The sequence below is a fragment of the Lactuca virosa genome, chromosome 5 (genome assembly GCF_052849685.1).
Source record: "Lactuca virosa cultivar CGN04683 chromosome 5, Lactuca_virosa_CGN04683_v6, whole genome shotgun sequence".
Taxonomy (NCBI): domain Eukaryota; kingdom Viridiplantae; phylum Streptophyta; class Magnoliopsida; order Asterales; family Asteraceae; genus Lactuca; species Lactuca virosa.
In genome coordinates this window covers 20,569,905-20,595,286 of record NC_136430.1, presented here as the reverse complement: position 1 = coordinate 20,595,286, position 25,382 = coordinate 20,569,905, and positions in this window count along the sequence as shown.

The following is a 25,382-nucleotide window of genomic DNA, read 5'->3' as shown; positions in this document are numbered from 1 at the left end:
TGGCAGTTTAATGGGTGTCCACTCTCACCCATCACTTCCTTGACTGGTGGAGGGTCGTTAGCCGAACGGGTTTGACAGGACATTTAAATTCTCATTAAAAGTATAATGAAATACTAAGTAACTAAACACTTATAAATTCCCAATCTTAGTTACTTAGGAAAATATGAATTTGGTGCTAACCCATGAAATTGCACTTTGCACCTTGTTAAGTAGTTAGTGGAGTGTGTGTGGTTAACCGTCACACTAATCTAGGACTGACAGTACGTGGCAAAGGGTAGCATGATGTTAATCATAGATCAATAGAGCGCGTGTGGTTAACCGACACAATTATTAGGTGGTTGTAACATTGAGTGTACCAAGCTAATTTGCATGGTTATTCACACCTTGTTTGTGATCCTCGGCATCCCAGTCACAAACTTGAAGGGCACAATCGATATTTTAACATGTCATTGAATTCTTCAATGAATCTCAAATGATCTTGGAGTTTCAATCCATTTAAAACTTAATAATCAATTTCGTTTTTCGTGGTGGAAATTGGTAAATCGTCATTTACCTACCTTCAAATATTTTGTAGTTTGGATTATGGCATCCCTCTTCTGAATTGTAAAGTATTGTGTTGGGTCCTAGCCTTAATATTTCATGTTGGGTGTTATATTAAGGACTAAAATCAACTAAACTTGAATTTCTCCCTCATAAATGTCTAAGTTCAGACAACTATGGTCTTCCCAAATCTTTTGAAAAAACTTTCTCTATAAAGATGATTTTCCACAAGGCAATCAAGGTGAAAGATTAATCCCTTCTTTGTGCTTTAGTGGAACTTCACTTCCTTCACCTCCTCCAATAATTCTCCCTAACCCACAAGTTCTAGGTCACTCAAAGCCCTATTGGCAGGAAGGAACGTCTGTATGTGCTCACATCTTGGAGATGAAGTTACAAATTGACAAGCTTGGAGAGATGGGTGTCGAAGTCTCAAAGAAGTTGGCTGTTGACTGGGTTCTTCAATCACTTTCTAAGTCATATAGCGGGTTCTTTAAGGACTATGTGACAGATCATGACATGACCCTTATCGATCTTACATATTTGCTTGTTGCTGCTGAATCAACAATGATTTGGTGCGATGGTAAAGCAAATTTGATTGGAAGGTCTACTTCCCAAACTTCCATGGATATTGACAATGGTAACATTGGAAGTCTAGAAAAGCTTTCTTTTCCCAATGGAAAGGGATCAGCCATGGTCAAGTCATTTGACCAAATGGTAAAGAGAAAGGCTAAGTCTGAGATAGTCCCGTGTACCATTCCAAAGGGTCCATATATTTCTATTGTCAAGAGAAGGGGAATTGATTGCGAAGCTGCCGTATCTACCTGAAGGACCACAAGGATGGTAAAGTCAGAGTGTATGTCTCTGCTTCAGCTAAGTCCACTATCTAACTCTATTAAGATCCTATTTGGAGATTCTTAATACATGATGTAATGTAATTACATTTTGATGTTTTGAAGAATCGAAGAAATGAAAGGAAGCTTGTAACAACCAAAATTTTCCAACCAATTTAAACTTTTCAAAAACAACCCAAATCCATTAATTATTACAAAAAGGTTTTCAATTACTTTACTATCAGAGTATCCCAGAAACATCAACATAAAAATGAGGAGCGGTACGATCACGCCTTCGCCTTGCCACGATCTCCTGAAGTACCTGAAACAATACACTGAAACTGTAAGCCCGGAAGCTTAGTGAGTTACCCCCAAAATACCAACCACATAACCATACACATATCAAATCATATCATAATACAGAACAACCACGCATATTGAGTCTACAGTGTGACTGGTTCGCCCGCACCGGGCCTTCAGTCCACCTGGTCCACTCTCTGAGTCTACAGTATGACTGGTCCACCCGCACCGGGCCTTCAGTCGGTCTGGTCCACTCCCCGAGCCTCGGTACGTCTGGACCGCCCTCCTGGAGCCTTCAGCCTATCCGGACCGCTCGCTGGGCCTACGGTCTATCCGGTCCGCCCTGGGTATGTTGGCCTACAGCACAAAGCAGGACCCGCCTCAACCCAACCTCAGTCAAACCACCATGTGCACATAAAACAGTCAATCACATAATAATCCCCAGACAAACCGATCTATCAGATCAAACAGCATAACATCATCCTAACCAGGATACCGACCTAACCGGTCACTAACATAACATTACCCTATATACCAGGATACCGACCTTAACCAGGTCACTAACATAACATTACCCTATATACCAGGATACCAACCTCAACTAGGTCACTAACATAATACCATCCTAATTACCAGGATGCAGACATAGCAAATAAATACATATCAAACAAATACCCGGATTCCCATCCGATAAAGGGCCGGCCTTGGTGCCTTAGACCCTGTTGATATAGTGAGGATAACTCACCTTGCAACTGCCGAACCGAATCACGAAAGCAAAAACCCGAAGCACTGCCTCCAACTTCAACACCTATCATCATCAATGATCCAAGGACATAAATATCCAAAATTACCATAATACCCCTGAAGGTCAAACTGGTCAGAGTCCACCTTCCTGATTGACCCTACTCGCTGAGTCAACCCATTAACTCGCCGAGTTCCTAACTCAGGAAACTCTCACAACACGACTCAACTCGCCGAGTCACCCCATGACTCGTCGAGTTCAACAATCTCCGAGTCCTATCCTGTCCAACTCACTGAGTCACCACTCAACTGACTGATCTGAATCTAACCAGAAGAGGTTGGGGGGTTTCTGTGTCGTGACTCGCCGAGTCCAACAACAGACTCGCCGAGTCCACGGCAACCTTCATCAGACTCGCCGAGTTGTTCTTCCAACTCGTCGAGTCTAAGCTCATCATCATATTACTCGCCAGGTCACCCATGCGACTCGCCGAGTCACTACGCGACTCAATGCCTGAAACCCTGGCCCAACTCGCCGAGTCAACTCCCAGACTCGCCGAGTTCATACGTGCATTCCCATATTCGAGAGATACAGAGCTACTCCTTTGCTCCAAACAATAGATCTGGGTCCCTAGAGTGCATTAGCAACATAAAGTTGCTACCTTTACGTGCTTCATGCCCCATAATTCCAAAAACCATGCTAGAAAGGAACTTAACTCATGGGGAATGGCTTTTGCATAGCAACTATAAGGGCTTTCTGCATGTTTGATCCAAATAGAACTCAGATCTGGAGTTTCAACTCTAGATCTAACTCATGCACCACAATCTCATCATATTATCTCTAAACAAACCCTAAACTCCATGAAAGAGGGATCTAGAAAGGAGAAGGCCAAGGATAGCGATTCATTACCTCCAAAACGACCTCCCACTGAAGAATAAACCGAATCTCCACAAATCTCCTTGATCCAAGCTCCTTGATCTTCAAGATCCCTTCACAAATTACTTATCCAAGCTCCAATTTGCTTCTTAAGAACTCTCACACACGAATTTAGGGTTTCTAGATCTCAAAGGGTGCTAAGGGAGCTGAGAGGAGGACATTAAGTCCTTTAAATAGGGTGCAAACCCTAAGATTAGGGTTTTCCTCTTCCAGCACTGACTCGTCGAGTCCAGCCGCCGGCTCGGCGAGTCAGGCCACTTAATCACATGCCCGACACTCGCTTCGACTCGACGAGTCAAGAGACCTACTCGTCGAGTCCCTTCCTTAATTTTCACATAACACCCTTCAACTTCTTGCTTCTGAACTTGGGATGTTACAATTCTCCCCCACTTAGATTAGGCTTCGTCCTCGAAGCCTGCTGCAGCACACCATTCCAGATGATACTCCCACAATGCATCTACTGATCTCACACCGGCCCAGATTCCTTCAAACACTACTATCGAATCCCTATAAAATCCATCTCTTCCCCTACAAGGTCCTGACAACTGCCTCAAGCCGGCCACCGGCTTCTTTTCTCTGATGACAACACTCATCAACTAAGTGCCACCTGATGATACTACCATATTCCCGACTTGCACCCACTTCCACAGCTTACGAAAACCAGATACCATAATAGACCACCAGACTCTACCATAGCACTAAGCTATCATCCTTTTGTCAAAACTGACGACAACCCGGGTGCGCGCAATATTGGAACTCATCCAGTTCTCCTCCAGAAACTAATCTCTTCTCTGTGTTAAGATAACACATCCTTCAGCGTCCAAACAACTCTCATGGACAACCAGCTAAATCACATAAACATCCATACCTGGCCCCAACAGCCTCAGGCTGGAATTCTAGGTATATCTACGACGGGTTCATCCATCCCCCGGACGGAACACCACCGCATACATAACTCATGACAACAACCATACTTGGATCCCAAGGATCTACCCTTGCATCACTTCCGAACTCCCCTGATTCGACATCAGCGCTAACCGTTACACCACCTCAACGAACATCCAACTCGGATGTGCTTCCATACAACTGGTACAATCTCAGTGTTCACTATCAATAACCGAAATACTTCCGATCATCCATTTACACTACTGCTTTCCCTTCAGATAACCAATACTCCTTCCCGGAGCCACATACCTTTCCCTTCCATTCTTCAAGGAAGTCTACTCAACGACCTTTACCACATCACAAGTGTCATGGTGCTAAAACTCCAATTTCCACCATCCATGCAGAGCAACTGCTACTCCCTAACTACCATATACTCCGAATCTGATCACACAGCTAACGAAGCCCATACACGACCTCTAGCTAACTCCATCATCATGATCAATACTTGGGGCCAGACCTTATCGATTGCTATTTCACGGTGACACACTCACTCATTCTCCGCATACAGGTCTACTAACACATACAGAGTCTTCAGCATGACTGGACCGCCTCACCAGGCCTTCAGCCTACCTGGACCACTCTTAGAACCTTCAGCACGTCTGGACCGCCCTTCTGGGCCTTCAGCCTGTCTGGACCGTTCTTCGAGCCTCCGGCCTGACTGGTACGCCCACCGGCCTTCAGTCTATCCGGACCGCTCAAAAACTGTTGTTCATCACCCTGAACCATTCTTCCCGGGAATCTCTCCCATGCAGTCTGTTCTAGCCCTCTAGGGGTTCCAAACTCTAAATCCGTTCTATGAATTTTCACCCTGGCCTAATCCCAGGCCTCCCGTTGATTAACTACCTTACCAGAAACCATGGTCTGTTCCCTGCCCCATATGTCTATCACATGCTCTAACCATACCACACTCTCGACTAATGACACTGCTGAATCCAAACAACTAACCTACCTTGGATGCTTGCTGATTCACCTGAGAATTCGCCAATTCTCCCCACTTAGTGCACCAATTACTAATTACCAATGGCAAAATCGGTATGACTCGATCGACCCCACTTGGTATCGACCCCTTCTCCATGAACTCATTCCCTCTGGAGTGAGCAACCTCCACAAAACAACTCTCCCGTCATCGCACATCCCGAACTCTAAGGAAGTTCGAATCTCAACTGAACGCCTCTCACATCGCAGTTGCTATTCCTTGCAGCGAGATCATATATCTTATCTTCCGACCATGAATCCTCATGGACGCTAACCACTACAACTCCTAACTACTAAGATCCTCAATCATACTACGAATCATGCGGAAAAAGGCAGACAAATTTGCAATACCACAAAAATAATAAGATAACAAGATGGAAACATACCCGCAGCTGCATCTGGCTCCGCCCTGGCCTCCTCTGCTATAAGCTGGAAAACGCATCCCTGAGCCCTCGGAGGCTCCGCTCCACCCTGACCCCTGCCCGTAATCCTCAAATTGGCCGGTGCTGGAGCCTGCACCGGTCTTGCATCAAGCTGTGGATAGTTGGCCCTCAAGTGTCCAACCTGATGGCAATGATAACAAATCCTCATATCCTGCACCGGGACCGACTGACGGCAATCCCTCGCATAATGCCCCTCTCTCCCGTACTTGCGACACGCACCACCGGATCGACAAACTCCGACATGACCCTTCCCACACTTCTCACAAGGGTGGCTGCTCTGACCTCCAACCCTAGAGTCAACGGTTTTGGACCATTTCGGCGCCGGCTGCGACTGCACCGGGGCCTGCCTCTGCTCTCGCAACTACAACTCAATCTCCAACTCACGTCGCCTGGCGGCCTCCTGCAACTCTAACAAGGTATCACATCTCTGCGTGGACACAAACTGTCGGATATCCCTCTTGAGCATACTCAGATATCGGGACATCTGAGCCTGCTCCGAAGCAAACTCCAGGAAAAACATCGCCCTCTCAGTGAACATCCTGGTGATCTCCGTCACCGTCTCTGAATCCTGCTTTAGCTCCAAGAACTCCTGAGCCAACCTCTCTCTCTCAACCCGCGGAACATAACGAGTACTGAACATTTCCCGGAACTGATCCCACGTAACCGCAGCCCGCTGCGCATTAGAATAAGATCCCGTAGTCAACCTCTACCAATCCTTCGCCCCGAGCCTCAAAAGGTTCAGAGCACACCTCACCCTCTGATCCGCAGGGCATGAACACGTGAAGAAACAACCTTCCACGTCTGACAACCATCTCATAGCAATGATGGGATCCTGAACTCCATCAAAGGTAGGGGGCTTCGTATTATCGAAGTCCCGATACTGAAAACCTCGACCGACTCCTCCTCCTGCCGCTGCTACAGCCGCTACAGCTTCTGCAGCAGCTGTCTCCGCAAGAGCTGCATAGCGCTTATCAAAGCACTCAACCATGGCGGTCTTGATCGACCCACACATCTCTGGTAACTCAGCCCTGAACATGGAAGCAACCTCATCATGCAGGATCTCGCGAATCCTGGTATCTAACTCATCCGTACTCATCCGACCAATGACCTCGGGTGGTACTGGTCCATCCTGACTGCCCTCTCCTGATCCCGATCCCGAACCAGATCCGGCCCCGAAATGTCTCGTAATCGCCATACTACAATACACCAACAAAACCCCTAGACACATCACATACCCTCCCGAGGAACTATCTCATAACTGATTCCCTAGAGAGTTGTGACTTCCTTGGTACGCGTATGGGTCCTGTGCTTTCAGTAGTACGGGCCCATACTACCTTCCACACCTACCCATATTTGTCTCAAGTATCACCACAACACTCTAACCATATATACACACACACGCTCAACCCTCACTCCTAGAGGAAAGCTGAATATCTCATATAAGGAAAACCCTAGGCTAGTAGGCATCACATAATCAGGCAATTCTATCATGCAATTCATGAAATTCCCTAGCCAAGTACTAGCATGCTGTTCTAACATATTACATAATCAAAATAACTTGTATGGTATTTTGGGGTCTACTTACTGGCTCTGGCTGATCGTACCCTCTGCATCCTCCTTTACTTATTTCGAAAACCTTTTGAAAACCATTTTGAAAATCCCTCCTTGATTTGAGACTGGATTCACACGAATGTTCCTCCAATTCACTCAAACCAAGGCTCTGATACCAACTTGTAACAACCAAAATTTTCCAACCAATTTAAACTTTTCAAAAACAACCTAAATCCATTAATTATTACAAAAAGGTTTTCAATTACTTTATTATCAGAGTATCCCAGAAACATCAACATAAAAATGAGGAGCGATACGATCACGCCTTCGCCTTGCCACGATCTCCTGAAGTACCTGAAACAATACACTAAAACTGTAAGCCCGAAAGCTTAGTGAGTTGCCCCCAAAATACCAACCATATAACCATACACATATCAAATCATATCATAATACAGAACAACCATGCATATCGAGTCTACAGTGTGACTGGTCCGCCCGCACCGAGCCTTCAGTCCACCTGGTCTACTCTCTGAGTCTACAGTATGACTGGTCTGCCCGCACCGGGCCTTCAGTCGGTCTGGTCCACTCCCCGAGCCTCGTCACGTCTGGACTGCCCTCCTGGGGCCTTCAGCCTATCCGGACCGCTCGCTGGGCCTACGGTCTATCCGGTCCGCCCTGGGTATGTTGGCCTACAGCACAAAGCAGGACCCGCCTCAACCCAACCTCAGTCAAACCACCATGTGCACATAAAACAGTCAATCACATAATAATCCCCAGACAAACCGATCTATCAGATCAAACAACATAACATCATCCTAACCAGGATACCGACCTAACCGGTCACTAACATAACATTACCCTATATACCAGGATACCGACCTTAACCAGGTCACTAACACAACATTACCCTATATACCAGGATACCGACCTCAACCAGGTCACTAACATAATACCATCCTAATTACCAGGATGCAGACATAGCAAATAAATACATATCAAACAAATACCCGGATTCCCATCCGATAAAGGGCCGGCCTTGGTGCCTTAGACCCTGTTGATATAGTGAGGATAACTCACCTTGCAACCGTCGAACCGAATCACGAAAGCACAAACCCGAAGCACTGCCTCCAACTTCAACACCTATCATCATCAATGATCCAAGGACATAAATATCCAAAAATTACCATAATACCCCTGAAGGTCAAACTGGTCAAAGTCCACCTTCCTGATTGACCCTACTCGCCGAGTCAACCCATTGACTCGCCGAGTTCCTAACTCAGGAAACTCTCAGAACACGACTCAACTCGCCGAGTCACCCCATGACTGGTCGAGTTCAACAATCTCCGAGTCCTATCTTGTCCAACTCACTGAGTCACCACTCAACTTACTGATCTGAATCTAACCAGAAGAGGTTGGGGGGTTTCTGCGTCGTGACTCGCCGAGTCCAAGAATAGACTCGCCGAGTCCACGGCAACCTTCATCAGACTCGCCGAGTTGTTCTTCCAACTCGTCGAGTCTAAGCTCATCATCATATTACTCGCCAAGTCACCCATGCGACTCGCCGAGTCACTACACGACTCAATGCCTGAAACCCTGGCCCGACTCACCGAGTCATCTCCCAGACTCGCCGAGTTCATACGTGCATTCCCATATTCGAGAGATACAGAGCTACTCCTTTGCTCCAAACAATAGATCTGGGTCCCTAGAGTGCATTAGCAACATAAAGTTGCTACCTTTACGTGCTTCATGCCCCATAATTCCAAAAACCATGCTAGAAAGGAACTTAACTCATGGGGAATGGCTTTTGCATAGCAACTATAAGGGCTTTCTGCATGTTTGATCCAAATAGAACTCAGATCTGGAGTTTCAACTCCAGATCTAACTCATGCACCACAATCTCATCATATTATCTCCAAACAAACCCTAAACTCCATGAAAGAGGGATCTAGAAAGGAGAAGGCCAAGGATAACGATTCATTACCTCCAAAATGACCTCCCACTGAAGAATAAACCGAATCTCCACAAATCTCCTTGATCCAAGCTCCTTGATCTTCAAGATCCCTTCACAAATTACTTATCCAAGCTCCAATTTGCTTCCCAAGAACTCTCACACACGAATTTAGGGTTTCTGGATCTCAAAGGGTGCTAAGGGGGCTGAGGGGAGGACATTAAGTCCTTTAAATAGGGTGCAAACCCTAAGATTAGGGTTTTCCTCTTCCAGCACTGACTCGTCGAGTCCAGCCGCCGACTCGGCGAGTCAGGCCACTTAATCACGTGCCCGGCACTCGCTTCGACTCGACGAGTCAAGAGACCTACTCGTCGAGTCCCTTCCTTAATTTTCACATAACACCCTTCAACTTCTTGCTTCTGAACTTGGGATGTTACAAAGCTTAAAGGAAGACTATGCTGAGTCTGATTGCAAAGAGATGGATTTCAATCGCATGGTTCGATGATCAGATTGATGAGCTGGTGCTTAAGAGTTATGATTGATTGCTTAGGAATAGATAACAACATATTTTCACTTGTATTTGCATTGTAAGGATAAGTTTTCTGCAATTTTTATAAATAAAGAATTTTTTTTGAAATTTATCTTATTTTGAAATTTTTCTTACAATGGAATTTGTGAAAAAATTGTTTCTTATATATTTCCATTGATGGCAATATTGGAATATGAATTTGATTCTTTCGTTTGTGGTAGTGTCATAATTTACCAAATAAGGAAAGATTCTCATCACCCAAGTTTCAGTTGGATAGAAACTTGGAATCATGCACCTCGTAGTGTGTGATGAGTGAGAACCTTCATCTTTGGGAAATTAAGACTAATTCCTTGTTCACATATATATGTGAGTCAAGTGAAGGACTAGGGGATCAGGTACACTGGGTGTGCACTAGTCAGGTCCACCACAGAGAACGATAAGACTATTCGTCATGATTTACTAAAGTTTAGTAAATATGGTTATGCTTACAAGTTTAAGTATAATTCTGAAACATTGGAAAAGTTTCAATGTATTGCAGAACGAATGAGACGAATCAAATTGGGCAGAAAGATAAAAGTTTCTCTAATTTGAAAAGATGGGAGAGTACTTGAGTATTGTGTTTTATGATCATCTTAATGATTATGAAAACCATGTGACAATTGATCCTCTAAGGATATCTTAGTGCATTTGTATGGCTAAGAAGAGGAATCGTGAATGGTTGAAATGGTTAAATCAAGAAGATGAGTCATACTTCGTTCCAAAACAAGTCTTATAGTCATACTCCAACATTGTGCCTTGAGTGACAAAATCTTAGGAAAGGTTTATAACACTCATCAAATGTAGATTTAAATGTTTTTACTCTTGTACATTTGAAATTGGTAAGTTGTGATATCTTGGTAAGGACAAAGACTAACTAAGACCAATTGTGTGAAGTGTTTATCTTGATAAGAATCCGCACTAACTCTTGAATATTTGTTTTTTCAAGGAATGGTTGTTGACAGATAATCTTATATGTCAGGAGGTCAGTGGGAGTCTTAAATATCTTGAAAGTTTCAAGAACTAATCAAGAGTAAACCTATTTGTTAAACACTAGCACACGACTTGAGGTTTGTAACCTATCGTGTTGACATATTCTTATTTCTGTGCCCATTCCAGTTAAAGTTGACTATGTATGTGAGTTCTATGAGTACTCAATTGTTTATATGACAACTTGGAAGCAATGGTAGGCCCTTGTGCTGCCAAGTGGCAAGATATTAAGATTGAACAAGTTCAATCCATATGAGTTTGGATTTGTCACTAACCTTGTCTTTTGATTATGGTTTGACAAATTCACATGGATAGGAACACATACACCATAAAATCTAAGTGTCATAAGGTTTCTCTCCGATTCATGAAAATGATGGTGAGGAAACGCTTTCACTAAATAGATTTTAAGGAGATAGCAGTTGTGATATTTGCATTCTCAAATTTGATTATGATTACGACATACCTTTTCATAATTCGAATTGTGAGGAATGACAAAAAGTCTAAACATTTGAGACTTATTGCTGTAAGTTCTTAAATTGTTTAGACACACATGTGAGCTATCTAAAGAAAGGTGTATGAGTTTGAGAAGCCTAGATAAAGTCATATCAAAGAATCTCGTATCAGAAATCTGAACTTTGGTAATGAAAGTCAATAAGTATTGATTTCTAGAAGTCCAGCTGATTTCTGGGTACATGTCATAGCTAGTGGGAGCATAAATGTTATGCTAGTAAAAGTAATGGTTATTATGCAAGTGGGAGCATAATCAATTATGATGAATGTTGTAAGTTAGAAATGTTAATTATAGTAAACAAAAGTTTCAAATCGCAAGTTGCAGGGTTTGAAAAGTTGTTTTGCTATAATTAAGGGAGAGTAATTCATACTTCATTTCAAATATAAAGGCTTAGATTGAGATTTTAATCAGATTTAGTCAAATATATGTATGAGTGTTATGTTGGAATGGCTTAACATAAGGAAATTCTATATATGGATGTGTTAATTGCGTTCTCAAAATTAGACTATGATTACGACATTCCTTTTCATAATTCGAATGATGAGAACATGGCAAATAGAAATATTATAGCAAAAGACTGGTCAAGTATCATGTCTTTATGTAAGACATCATGAATCGTGTCCTATATCCTTCGGGTATAGGATCGATTACATGTGCTATAATATTCATCCGTTCTAAATTTTCCAAATGCCTAGGGCATTAAAACGGAAAAAGGTCTAGAACCGGATATGACTAAAATGGTTTAGCAATTGTCTAGGACAATCTGAGGTTTACCAAAGATTGGTTATTCATGGACAGTTGGAAGTATATTTTAAATTTTGGAAAGGACCATATTGACATACTCAGAGAAGAGGTAACTCTTGTTCAGAAGTGATGGTCAAAATGGGAATATGGAAATATTTCCATAAGTGGAAGTTATTCTTTAAATCTGTGTAAGATTAGAAAACTTAATGCAATAATGATGTTCAAAGGAATGTACTTTGGATTTGAGACTTCTCTTCCATGGAATTGTCTTGCAACAATCTCGAAAGGAATACTTTTTAATATCGTTGGTCAAGTCTCTGTGACTTTTGGTACCTAGACATTACAAAGGAATCACTTCATGATAGTTTAGAATCTAACACATTTTGGCAGTGACAAGAATTTGGAATTCTTACACTAGTGATAAAGATTTGGAATTGTGAAATACGTTTCATTGAAGATGTGTTCAATTGATCTATTTCACAAAGTAAGGACCATAGACAAACATAGTGTGCATGCTTGGAGCATGACATAGCTATTGTTTTAATTCAAGTGTTAAGTTGATTATTCGAAACATTATACAATAAATAATAAGTAATCAATATGACTCAAACGTTTTTGGGCCATATAGGATTAGTATTATTATTGTGTTTCACTTTGCATGTTTTGACTTCCCGAATAACTAGGTTATTCAAACCATCCACAGTCGATCATACTTTGGAAGTAGGTATTGAGGCAAGACTGTCATGAATGGGTTTGTAGTTTGTCTAGGACACGGTGGCTACAGTGTTCATGAGTATTCCTAGAACACGATTCGAGTATTGGATTCAACCCACGCTTATTTGAATCACTTCATGGATTTTATCACGAGTGATCATGAGACAATAATATCTTATATTCTTCAAACGGAGAGGTATGAGTTGCAGTTTACAAGTTGGTTGCACATTGACATATGTAAACGCACCAGTAACTTGGTGTTATAAAGCATATCGTTGTGTGTGATTTGATGAGTAGATAGAGCAAGCATATGAGTCGAAGTTTATCCATTCCTTTTACCCTTGGAGGGATAAAAGCGATATTTGTGGGCCCCTCGATGATTTAGTGATGACAACCCTAAGTGCTCGGCCGGGCCTGGACTGATTTGATTTGTTTAATTAGTCGCTCATCATAAATCGGAAATCAGGAAACAATGGATGGACAGAGAGAATGATTATAATCCATGTCTCGGTCCATATGATATCTAGAATGGAGGAATATATGATCCCTTATCTGATGCACGCGTCATTTACTAGGTCAGAGTTCGACATCGGCTTTTAAGAGCTACGATTGCTAGTTGGGATTTTGGAGTCGTACTTGCAATAATAGTTATTAGACTTATCCAAGTGGGAGTCTGTTGGATTAGGTGTCTAAGCCCATAACTATAATTGGTATGTACTTGACCCGAGAGTAGCATGGTCCATTTGGGTTGCATATCATCAAGACAATTTGTTAGGATGGACTTTTGAGAAGAGGTTATTTATGGTTTATTAATATATTATAAGTTCTAATATATTAATATGAAATCATATGATTTAATTAGTATTGATCAAGAATTAGTTTGGAATTAATTTAGTGATCAAAAGAGACTAATTAAATCAATAGGGACTAATTGTGTAAATTAGTTATATTTATATGTTGGGCTTATGATCCATGTTGGACTAAGTTTATGTATGGATACATAAAGAGTTGGGCCACATGAACCATGGATCATAAACCCATGGGTATGGGTTAGGGTTAACCCATGACCTTTGGAATTCCACATATAAATATGTTACTCCATAGCCAAAATCACTATCAATGTATTCTTGGAGAATATGGACGGTTTTGGTGGCTAAGATTCTCTCTCAAAATGTCATACTTTGTCCATGGTGTGTTGTGATTCCATTTGAGGCATCCACACTATTGGTGCTAAGTTCTTAAAGGCCAAAAGCTTCAAGGTTTTCAAGCCACAAGAAAATGTATGTTATCTAACTAGTTTTATTACTCAAGTATCAAAGCTTTGTATGCTAGCTAGGGTAATACCTTGGAAAATGAAAGTTTGCATGTATAATAGAGAAAACATAGATCCAAGGTATTTAGGATTGCATGTACACCTTAGGAGTGTTAGAATGCTCAAAACCCATATACTATTGCTTTGATTATCTTTTAGAATAAATGAATGAATGGTTTGATTGATTAAAAATGAAACTTTTACTTGGAATATTCAGGATGTTACAAGTTGGTATTAGAGCCTTGATTTGAGGGATTCGGCACACTCTTGGGTGTGTCTGAACTCAAACTGAGGAATTGGTAATTTTTTTTGAAAGAAAATGAGTTTTTTAAAAATAATTTTTATAAAGAAAAAGGGGGTGTGATGCGTGCAATCGGTCGAGCTCAATTAAGTGATTTCCATAATACCCATAGATGATGTTATGTTATATGTTATGATAATTGCATGCTAGATTAGGGCTAAGGATCTACTCATGATTTCATGATAGAAGTCTAGGAGAGATGTCTTTATGTGCCTGTTGGTTGAGCTTTTAGAACTACATGCTAGTATGAGTTTCAGATGATTGGATAGAATGGCCTAATTAGGTGATGCACTAGGTTACTCGATGCTTGAATGTTGCTTGCTTTGTTCTTTGTGGAACTCATATTGATATGAGCTAACTATTAAGGGAATATGTTAAGTAACGTGCAATAATGGTTAATTAATCTTACAGTGATTGATTTGGCCTTATTGCACAACTCTCGTCTAATTCTAACCGTTACAGGGTTGAGTCTTTTAGTCGAAGGATTATTTAAGTTCTATTGCATGTAATTATATTAATGAAGTAGTTAGATGACATTAGTGGGAGTTCTTCAACAGTGATGGCAGGGTGGGGTGGGGATCCTAGGAGAGCCTAGGAAGTGCTTTAGTGTGACTGGTATGCTACTTAGCAGGTTTTGGGAATGCCAGTTTGAGAAGGTAACTTAGAGGATTCAGAATGATTCTTGAGGAAAGTATGGATAGGTGTGGAAGGTAGTATTGGGATTGTACTACTGAAAGCACAGGATCCGTACTCGAATCAAGGAAAGTCACGAAGATTTTAGGAAGCCTGTAGAATGAGGATTCTTAGGGTATGTTCTGATCGTTGTATGGTTGCTTTTCAGAATGGTGATGACACGTGGTGGAGTGGGAGGTTTAAGATAAGGTTCTGGTTTAGGATTTGGTACCGAACCAATTGATGAGGGATTACGTGAGTTCATCGTGTTGGAGATTATGTGAGGTATCCTTGATGCGGCCCCGGTGGTGTTCGGGATGATCAATGAAGGTATTAATGAGATGATGGAGGAGCGCCTTCGGGCCTATCGGGCAGAGATGTCCGTTAGACAGTACGGGACCTGTACTCTCATGTTTAAGGATTATCGTGGATGTGGGCACCAGAGTTCTTCGGCGTGAAAGACCCCATTACTGCCAGGCAATGGATAACGTACATGGAGGGGTCGAAGGTGAGGTTCACTGAATTCTCTATTCTATGTATGGTATGTAGTATTTTGGGGAACTCACTAAGCTTTGTGTTTACAGTTTGTGGTTTAACATTTTTCAGGTACTTCCAGTTCCAAAAGGAAGGGCCTAGCTTGACTGCACAACATCCCCCAGAGTTTATTCTGCTTTGGTCATTTGTAATTTTTACTCTGATGTTTTGATGAAACTATTAATTTGATTATCTTTTGGAACAAATGAATGAATGATTTGATTGATTAAAAATGAAATTTTTACTTGGAATTTTCGGGACGTTACATCATTGCATAAGATAACAAAGATAATAATCACTTTCTCTTTAAAAAAAGATAGAATCATTGAAATAAAAATAAATCAAAATAAATAGAGATTTGGTAAATCATTCTTGTCTTGCTTGTATTTTCAAACAATCTTGGTTCTAAACTGACAGTATAAATTGTTGTGTATGTGGTACCCTTGGAAACTGTAACACCCAGACATCATGTATTATCCTTTTTTACCCAAAATACAAATATGTTGCAAAATTGGTCCTTATGATATGCGTACTTGGGGCGTACACATGGCATAGCTCATTAAAATGGGTCGCATCTTCATGTGAGTACGTTGGGCGTACTTGGCAGGTGAGCTAACCCTAATTTTTTAGGGTTAAAGCAATATTCAAGCGTCCTTATCCCTCAATCAACCTCCATCTCCCAAAAACGTCCTTTGCAAACCATAGTTCTTTGGTGTGTGATTTTGAGCTTGAAAAGAGTGTGTTCTTGTGTTTGTGAAGGAGGAACAAGGTGGTAGATCATCTTGGAAGCTAAAGGCAACTTAGATCCAAAAGTATCTCACCCTCAAGCATCCCTTGAAGGTATAAAGCTTGGAACTTGATGAATGTTTTTCTTGGATCTTGCTAGTTCTTAAGTTTTTTTTATGAATTTTGGTCCCATAATCCTGGTATTCATGAGTATGGCTTACTCTAAACCATAAGATCTATCCTTTCAAACATTTTATAGTACTAGGAACCATAAAAATGTGATCTTGGTCCCTTTCTTCCCTCCATGCAAGAGTTATGATGTTTTGGTTTGTGTATTAAGTCATGGTTTTGGTTTTTGCACTCCTTCTTGCCATGGAAAGTCATAAAGTTGGATACTTTATGACTTAGAATGATATTTGGGACTAGATATGAGCTTTGGATGTGAAATCTTAAAGGAATAAGCACTTAATAAGGAAAACTAGGATCAGGTTGAGTATGTTGGGCGTACCTGGTGGTATGTTTCGCGTACTGGGCAAAGGCTCCATATTTCGGCTAAGGATTTACTACGCTGGGCGTAGTGACTGAGTACGTCGGACGTACTCAGTCTGTGTTGATTCTTTGACTTTTTGACTTTGACCTTTACCAAGAATTTGACCAAGTTTGACTTAGGGGCATTTTGGGTAATTTGAGTAGTAGTTTGAGTTTAGGACACAGTTTACTGTATAGGTGACCGGTAGAGTCAGCAGTTGGAGAAGTGATATGTTCAACTACATGTCAGACTGTGCGGCGAATTTTCTTCACTGTACTCATGGGTCGAAGGCACCAATGATGGCCCACTAGATTATGTATTCTAGTATATGGGATGTTACTATGCTATAGTGATCTGTAGATCTGTATGATTATCTGTGTTGTTACATGATTTATATGTTGCATATGTCGACATAGTGTGGTATTGGTTGAGGCTTTACTGCTATGTGCGTAAGCCAACAGACCGGGGCATTCCAGTCCGCTGACTGATTGGGTCAAGGCAATCCGGTCTGATGACTATGGGCTAGGGGTAATCTAGCCCGATGGGTGTGGACCCGAGGGTAATCCAGTACGCTGACTGTGAACCCAACATGCATGTTTGTATGTTTTCTGTTGTGTGGGGTATTTTGGGGAAACTCACTAAGCTTTGGCTTACTATTTAAGTGTTATGCTTCAGATACTTTAGAGGATCTAGGCAAGGCAAAGGCGTGATCGTACACATCCTTTAGTGACATGTTTTGGAGATTTTATGATACTCTGATTTTGGGACATTTGTATTTGATATTAGTTTTTATGACTTGGGTTTGATCGAAACAATGGTTTTTACTTAAATTAGAAAATGAAAATTTTATTGTGATTTTTTTGGGATGTTATAAGTTGGTATTAGAGCCCTGGTTTAAGCGAATTCGATGAGCATTTGTGTGAATCCAGACTCAAACTAAGGATCTGTAAAAGTTTTCAAAATCGTTTTCAAAATTGTTTTCAAGGGTAACCAAAGAAGGATGAGATGTGTACGATCAGCCGGAGCAAGATAGTATGCCCCCAAGATGTCCACACTGTTATTTGCTTATGATGATTATGATAGAATTGCATGCTAGTTTGTAGGCTAGGGATCCTCAGTAATTACATGATAGAATTGCCTAATGTTTGATGCTTGATAAAATTAATTCCAACTAGTTTGGAATTAATTTTATGATCAAAAGAGACTAATTAAATATAAGAGGTTGATTTGGTAAAACATTCATTCTTATGGTGTGGGCAAATGATCCATGATTCCTTAGGTTGGGCTAAACCCATGTGACAATCCATGGATGATCCATAGAGGTTTAAACCCATGGAGCCTAAGGAACCCCTTAGCATCCAAAATTCGTTACTACATACACTAGTGTTCTTGGAGAGCATGGAGCCAATTTTGGTGTAAGTATATTATCCCAAAAGTCATCCTTTGTCCAAAGGTGTGTTGTGATTCCATTTGAGGCATTCATACTATTGGTGCTAAGTTTTTAAAGGCCAAAACTACAAGCTACAACAAAGTGGTAATTCTATAACTCATTTCTATGTTCTTTATGTCAATTGCATGCTAGTGGTAGGCTTAATGCTTTGGAAACAATATTGCATGTATAATTAGAGAAAACATAGATCCAAAGCATTTAGGGTTGTATGTGCACCATAGGATGTTGTAGTATGCCAAAACCCAACATTGGTATCAGAGCCTAGGGTTGTTTTCCACTATACTTGATGTTTTATTGGTTTTCAAAGAAAAAAAGTCGATTTTTCTGCATTCTGGACAGTGAACTCGCCGAGTCCACTAGGGGACTCGCCGAGTCCACTCAGAAATAGCCCAACTCGGCGAGTCCAGTTCATGTACTCGACGAATTGGTGCCCCTGTGTGCAGATTTTCGAGGTTTTTTTGGCCTGTTTTGGATTAGAATCATTACCACAAAATGTTTTAGTTCATAAAATTTGATTTTGTTGTTATGGTGTAATGCCTGTGTTTCTAGGCTAAGCATTAATATTGACGTGATAGTCTAGGTTAACCTTTGTAACTCATATAGAAGAAATGAAGGAATTATGTTAATATTATGTGAAAATTATATGTTTTATGCTTAATTATTAGGGTTTAATTAATTAAGAATAAAAATGAGCGTCGAAAATAAATATTAGATAAAGCCGATATCTATTAAGAAAGTTGTAATGGTCGTGACAAGGATTACGGATATATAAATAATGCCGAAATCCGAGTTATAACGAAGAAGTTATGACATGTCGAAGTTTCGCGACAACACCGGCACGGTGCTGAATGTCGTAAAAAGTGAGTTTTTGATAAACTACTTTTTAGCCTTAGTGATCTAAACGAAAGTCGTAGTGTTCGTTAAACCGAGAGTATGTATAAAAAGAACGTCCAAATCTGACTTCGTATGAGGAAGTTATGATTTTTAGCCGACACAACCTAAACGAGAATCGAAGGTCTCGTCAATAGGAGTACAACGGTAAAAATACAGACGAAAACGGACGTCAGATGAAGAAGTTATGAATTTTTAACGAATTTCCTGTCCCGGTCTGTTAAAAATAATAATATAAAAATTAAATCAAAATTAGCCGACGAAGTCTAAACGAAAGTTGTAGATCGTAATTTTACCTACGCGTGCATACAAAGAACGTCAAAAACGGAGCTCGTATGCGAAAGTTATGGATTTTACAAGATTGGGCACAATATTCGAGAATTTTCCCATGAATAGTGCCAGCCACGTCACCCTCGTTCTGAGCTGGCCACGTATCCGAAGCAGCTGCGTGGCGCGTCCGAGAAGCGATGCGTGTCGCACAGGTGTCCGAAGTCGATGATGCGTCCGATGCGCTGGAACCTTGCATGCGCCCCCCGTGTCGCTGTGACTCATCGCATCCGAGCTTCGCAGGTGCCACGAACCCCCCTCTCCTCGGACTAGACCTCGGTCCAATCAGCAATCAGCAGCGAGACCCTCGCACGTACGAGCTATGTGGTGCCCTCTTCGCATCTGCTGCCGCATGGCTTCCTCTCAGCCGTCCGATCAGCAGCCTCGCATACTATAAATAGGAGGGTGCAAACCCTCCCGGATAAAGTTAGAAAATTGACACTTTTCACCCCTTTTTCAATATTTTAGCTATTTTCACTTCCCCCAATGCCCCGGTACTATACCAAACGCCCGGAACACGTCCCGAAGTGCCCGAAGACCCGAAAAATTTATCTTTTCGGTTTCGAAGCCCAACCCTTGCAGAGCCCGGTTTCTCAATAAAACTCCTGGTTTTATTAGAAACGATTGTTTTAGGAAACGAAGTGCTGCCCGATTTTCATTAAATCAGGTGAGTGTGTAGTCACTTTCACCTTACACATAGATATGAAGTATTTTATATAAAATACGTGGTGTGTGATTATATATTGTTTGTTTATTTGAGATGGATATTGAAGGAATGATTTATATAGATTTTTAAATAATTTAAACTGTATATGTATTTTTATCTACAAAAATGTTGGGTAAAACATGGGTAGATGAAATAGTGGGTGTGTGATGAAAGGTGAGTTGGGTAGATGAAATAGTGGGTGTGTGATGAAAGGTGAGTTGGGTAAATGAAATAGTGGGTGTGTGATGAAAGGTGAGTTTGATAAATGAGATGATCAGTGATATAGATCATGAGTTGAGGGTGAGTGGTGAAATATGAGAAAAGCCCTTACCCAAACGTTGGCCCCCGTCATTCAGCAGAGTATGGATGATAACCATGGACTATTCTAGACGGTCTGTGGAACACTAGCAGGCTTGCAACCTGTAGGTGTGTGAACTATATGTTCATCAGTCGTACTCTAAAAAAACCATTGACATGTATGACAGGGAGATTACTGTCAATAATACTGTCGATAAATAAGAGCTATGGACTTAGCACATGTTGTATAAACCCTGGAAGCTATGGACTTAGTGCCTATTGTAAAAACCCTGGCAGCTATGAATTTAGTGCCTGTTGTATAAACCCTGGCGATGATGTGACCTTGTGCCTATTCCTTAGGATGAATCCTTATGAGTGAGTGATAGTTGAATCTTAGGGTAAATCCTTAAGAAATAAATAAGATAATGGGGTTGGGTTAATTTGGTTGATTGATTGATGTTTAAGTATAATAAATTTATTTATTGTGGGTTGAAAACCCTATATGCTCATCAGGCTTCCAAGCCTGACCCACTCAGCTTTTTATAGTACAGGTAGTGGACCCCGAGCATAGTCGGATGATGATGATGAGTGGTTTTTGGATTATAGGCCAGTAGTTGTAAATAACTGTTGTAAGGCTTATAATGTCTTGTTTATGCTTTTGATCTGTATCGGAACATGACATCCCGAGGTTTTGTTATGAAATAAAAATATATATATTTCTTAAAGAAAGGTTTTGATAAATTTTTATCAGGTTTTGTTTTGGGGACCAATTCTGCAATATCTTTTAAAAAGGATTTCTCTGACTTTGTTTTAAAAGAATAAATTAAATCGGTCTTTTCTGGCCGAGAACTTAGGGGATGTCACAGTTGGTATCAGAGCATTAGTTTAAGCGAACTAAGGAATTGTAGGATTTCTAGACTTAAACTTAGAATGCTAAGTGATGATTGTGAGATGAGTGTTTACCATATTTTAGACACGAGCACTAGTTTATTTTAGGAAAGATGCCTAAGATGCTTTTATGTGCTAAATGCTATATGTTTGCCATATATGCCATTATTTGTTCGGATCTATGGTCTGTTGCCGACCGGATCTGGAAACCTTATGTGTGTAGGATTCTAAACGTATGACTACGATATTAGAACTAACATATAAACGTTTCGGAGTAATAATGAAGATTTAACGTCTATCGAAAATAAAGATCTAAATTCACCTACGATTGGTGTATAGATCGAAATGGCGAGTACGCAAAGTGAATTCGGAAATGATAATCCGCAGCCTGAGCCGGTCACGATGGCTGGGGTGCAGGCAATGGTGCGTACGATGTTGAATCAACAGATGGAAGAAACAAAACGTTTACTTCAACAAAGTAAGGATGAACTTACTGTACCAGTACGTCAGGCATCTGTTCTTGAGGCAACTATCTGGGTTGCTAAGTCTATTGAAGAAATGATCAATGACAGGACCGCCAACAAGGTTGAAGTTGGCAAGAATAGGAAATTTGAGGGGTCTTCAAGGCCCAACAAGAGCAACATATTCTCAAAGTCTGGCAAAAGAGGAGGTAAAGGAAAATGGTGAGAGAAGTGCAAAAATAAACACTCTGGGAATTGTGGCAGGAAGGTGAATTGCTTTAGGTGTGGAGAAATTGGGCATTACGCCAATGAGTGTACGATTCCCAAGGAGGTGTGTTACGGATGTAAGGAAGAAGGCCATATTTCTAAGGACTGTCCGAAGAAAAATGAAGTAACAAGGCTAAGTGCACCGCCAATGCCAAGGGAATTTCAGAATATCCTTAACAAAGCAAATAAAAACGCTAGGAAGTAGAAGTAAAGACTTGATACTCGAAGATCAAGTTATGAAGTAGTAATGTGAATAGTAACAAGTGGTTTAGCCTATTAGAGGCATAGTATAGGGTAAACTTGAACCTTTATGTAATCGTTTCAAGGAAATAATATAAACCATGGTTTTGTCATCTGATGAATTGAATGACTATGTGAAATTCTTGTATGGTGATTTGGAGAACTGCGAGACAATACTTGGGACGAGTATGAGTAGGTGTGAATGGTAGTAGAGGCCTATACTACCGGAAGCACATGACTCGTACTTGGATCAAGGAAAGTCACAAGGTTACCAAGGAGCTAATAATTGATTCTGTCTTGTTCTAGTCTGTTGTTACCATCGTTTTGGTAATGACTAATAAGATGATTGTTATTCTGACCTTAGAGGTCATATCGAATCGGGTCCGACTACAATGAGTTTATTATGTGGTTCAGAGAACCAAATTCGATGTAGCATTTGACTTAAGCCAGAAGATTGAAGTGAAAGATGATCAAAGCGATCAATAGAAGTATCGCACTTATTGTTAAAGTTGGTAGTTAGAAATGATACATGTTGAACTGTGATTGTATCACATTAGAACATGAAGGAAGGTATAGTTTGTTTCGAAATTTGTCCCTAGGAGATCTGAGTCTAAGTAGTGCATTATACGATGAGAGATCATTAGAACATGACCCATCGGTCTGTTACAATAAATAAAGGAAAGTACTTATTCTAAGAAGAAGAATGAGTCCTCAATAAGGATTTATTCTGTAACTTGGAGGTTACGATTGAAAGTCCTACGAAGATCTGAAGCTTTTTAGGATTAGCTGTATATTACCGAAGGTTTATCCAAGGCTTTTCTTCGATCGCGACTCCATTGACAGCTTTGACCTACAAAGAAGCTGTTTATACTTGGAATGAGAAGCATAAGGAAGTTTTTGAGAAGTTAAAGAAGAAGTTGTGTGAAGCACCGATTCTTTCATTACCTCAAGGAGTTGATGACTTCACAGTTTATAGTGATGCCTATGGAGTTGGGTTAGGTTGTGTTCTGACCCAAAGGGATAAAGTGATAGCGTATGCATCGAGGCAATTGAAGGAGCATGAAAAGAACTATCCCACTCATGATCTGGAGTTGGCGGCGGTAGTATTCGCCTTAAAGATATGGAGGCACTATCCTTATGGTACTAAATGCAAACTTTTTACTGATCATAAGAGTTTTCAATATCTCTTTAATCAGAAGGAATTGAACATGAGGCAACGGCGCTGGCTAGAATTACTCAAGGACTACGACTGTGAGATACTTTACCACCCTGGTAAAGAAAATGTTGTTGCTGATGCTCTCAGTCGGAAGGTAAATCTTGAAAAGAAAAGGCCAAGAGCGTTGAGAATTGAAGTTTTCTCTACAATTGTGGAAAGTATAAAGAAAGCTCAGGAGGAAGCTTTAGAGAGAAATGACCGAAAGGAGGAACGTTTGGGCAAAACGTTGGTGTTTGATACAAACGGTCAAGGACTGAAGGTATTCAAAGATAGGATTTGGGTACCTAAGACGGGAGGAGTAAGAGATCTTCTGATGGAAGAAGCTCACAAGACCATGTACTCAATTCATCCCGGAAGTACAAAAATGTATATGGATCTAAAACCCTATTACTGGTGGCCGACGATGAAGCTCGATGTTGTTAAGTATGTGGCCGAGTGTGTAACTTGTGCTAGGGTTAAGGCACAACATCAGAAACCGTATGGGAGTTTAGAACCTTTGCCTGTACCCATGGGTAAATGGGAAGACATCTCCATGGATTTTGTGACTAAACTGCCCAGAACAAGGAACGGTCACGACATGATTTGTTTGGTCGTTGATCGCTTCATTAAGAGTGCGCATTTCATAGTAGCCAACGAGAAATGGTCTACGGATAAACTTGCGAATTCTTACGTGAAGGAAATTGTGAGGCTTCACGGTGTTCCGTTAACGATTGTATCCGATCGTGACAACCGTTTTACCTCAAGGTTTTGGAGGAGTCTATAAGAGGAATTGGGTACCAAGTTGTGTTTGAATACAGCTTACCATCCGCAAACCGATGGTCAGAGCGAACGAACAATTCAAACATTGGAGGATATGCTGAGAGCATGTACCCTGGAATTCCAAGGTAACTGGGATGAACACTTACCTCTAGTAGAATTTTCCTATAATAATAGTTTCCAATCAAGCATCAAGATGGCACTTTATCGCGCTTTGTATGGGAAAAGTGTCGAATGCCGTCATGTTGGCTGGAAGCTGGGGAAAAGCAGTTTATGGGACTTGAAATAGTCCATCAGACTGCTGAAAAGTTGAAAGTGATTAGGGAAAGGATGTTAGCTGCTCAAGATTGTCAAAAGAGCTATGCTGACAAGAAAAGACAACCGATATCATTCGAAGTTGGAGATTCAGTTTTACTTGAAGTCTCGCCGTGGAAGGGGCTTATAAGATTTGGTAGAAGGGGAAAATTGAGTCCAAGGTTTATTGGACCATTTAAAGTTCTTCAGAGGATCGGGAATCAAGCTTATGAGCTAGAATTACCGGAAGAACTGGAGGGTATTCATAATACCTTTCATGTGTGTTAATTGAGAAAGTTCACGGGAGATATGCCCGACATAATTCCCATTTCTGAATTAAGGTTGGATGAAAACAAGAGGTTAATTGAAGAACCTGAGGCAATCGTTGACCGTAAGACTAAGAAGTTGTGACGTAAGATGATCGATTTAGTGCTTGTGCGTTGGAAACATACGAATGGGCCAAATCCCACTTGGGAAACGGAGAGTGACATGATGAGTCGCTACCCGTAGTTGTTTGTCGATGTGTGATTCTGGGGACGGAATCATCCTAAGGGGGAGATAATTGTAATGCCCGTGTTTCTAGGCTAGGCATTAATATTGACGTGATAGTCTAGGTTAACCTTTGTAACTCATTTAGAAGAAATGAAAAGGAATTATGTGAATATTATGTGAAAATTATGTGTTTTATGCTTAATTATCAGGGTTTAATTAATTAAGAATAAAAATGAGCGTCGAAAATAAATATTAGATAAAGCTGATATCTATTAAGAAAGTTGTAGTGGTC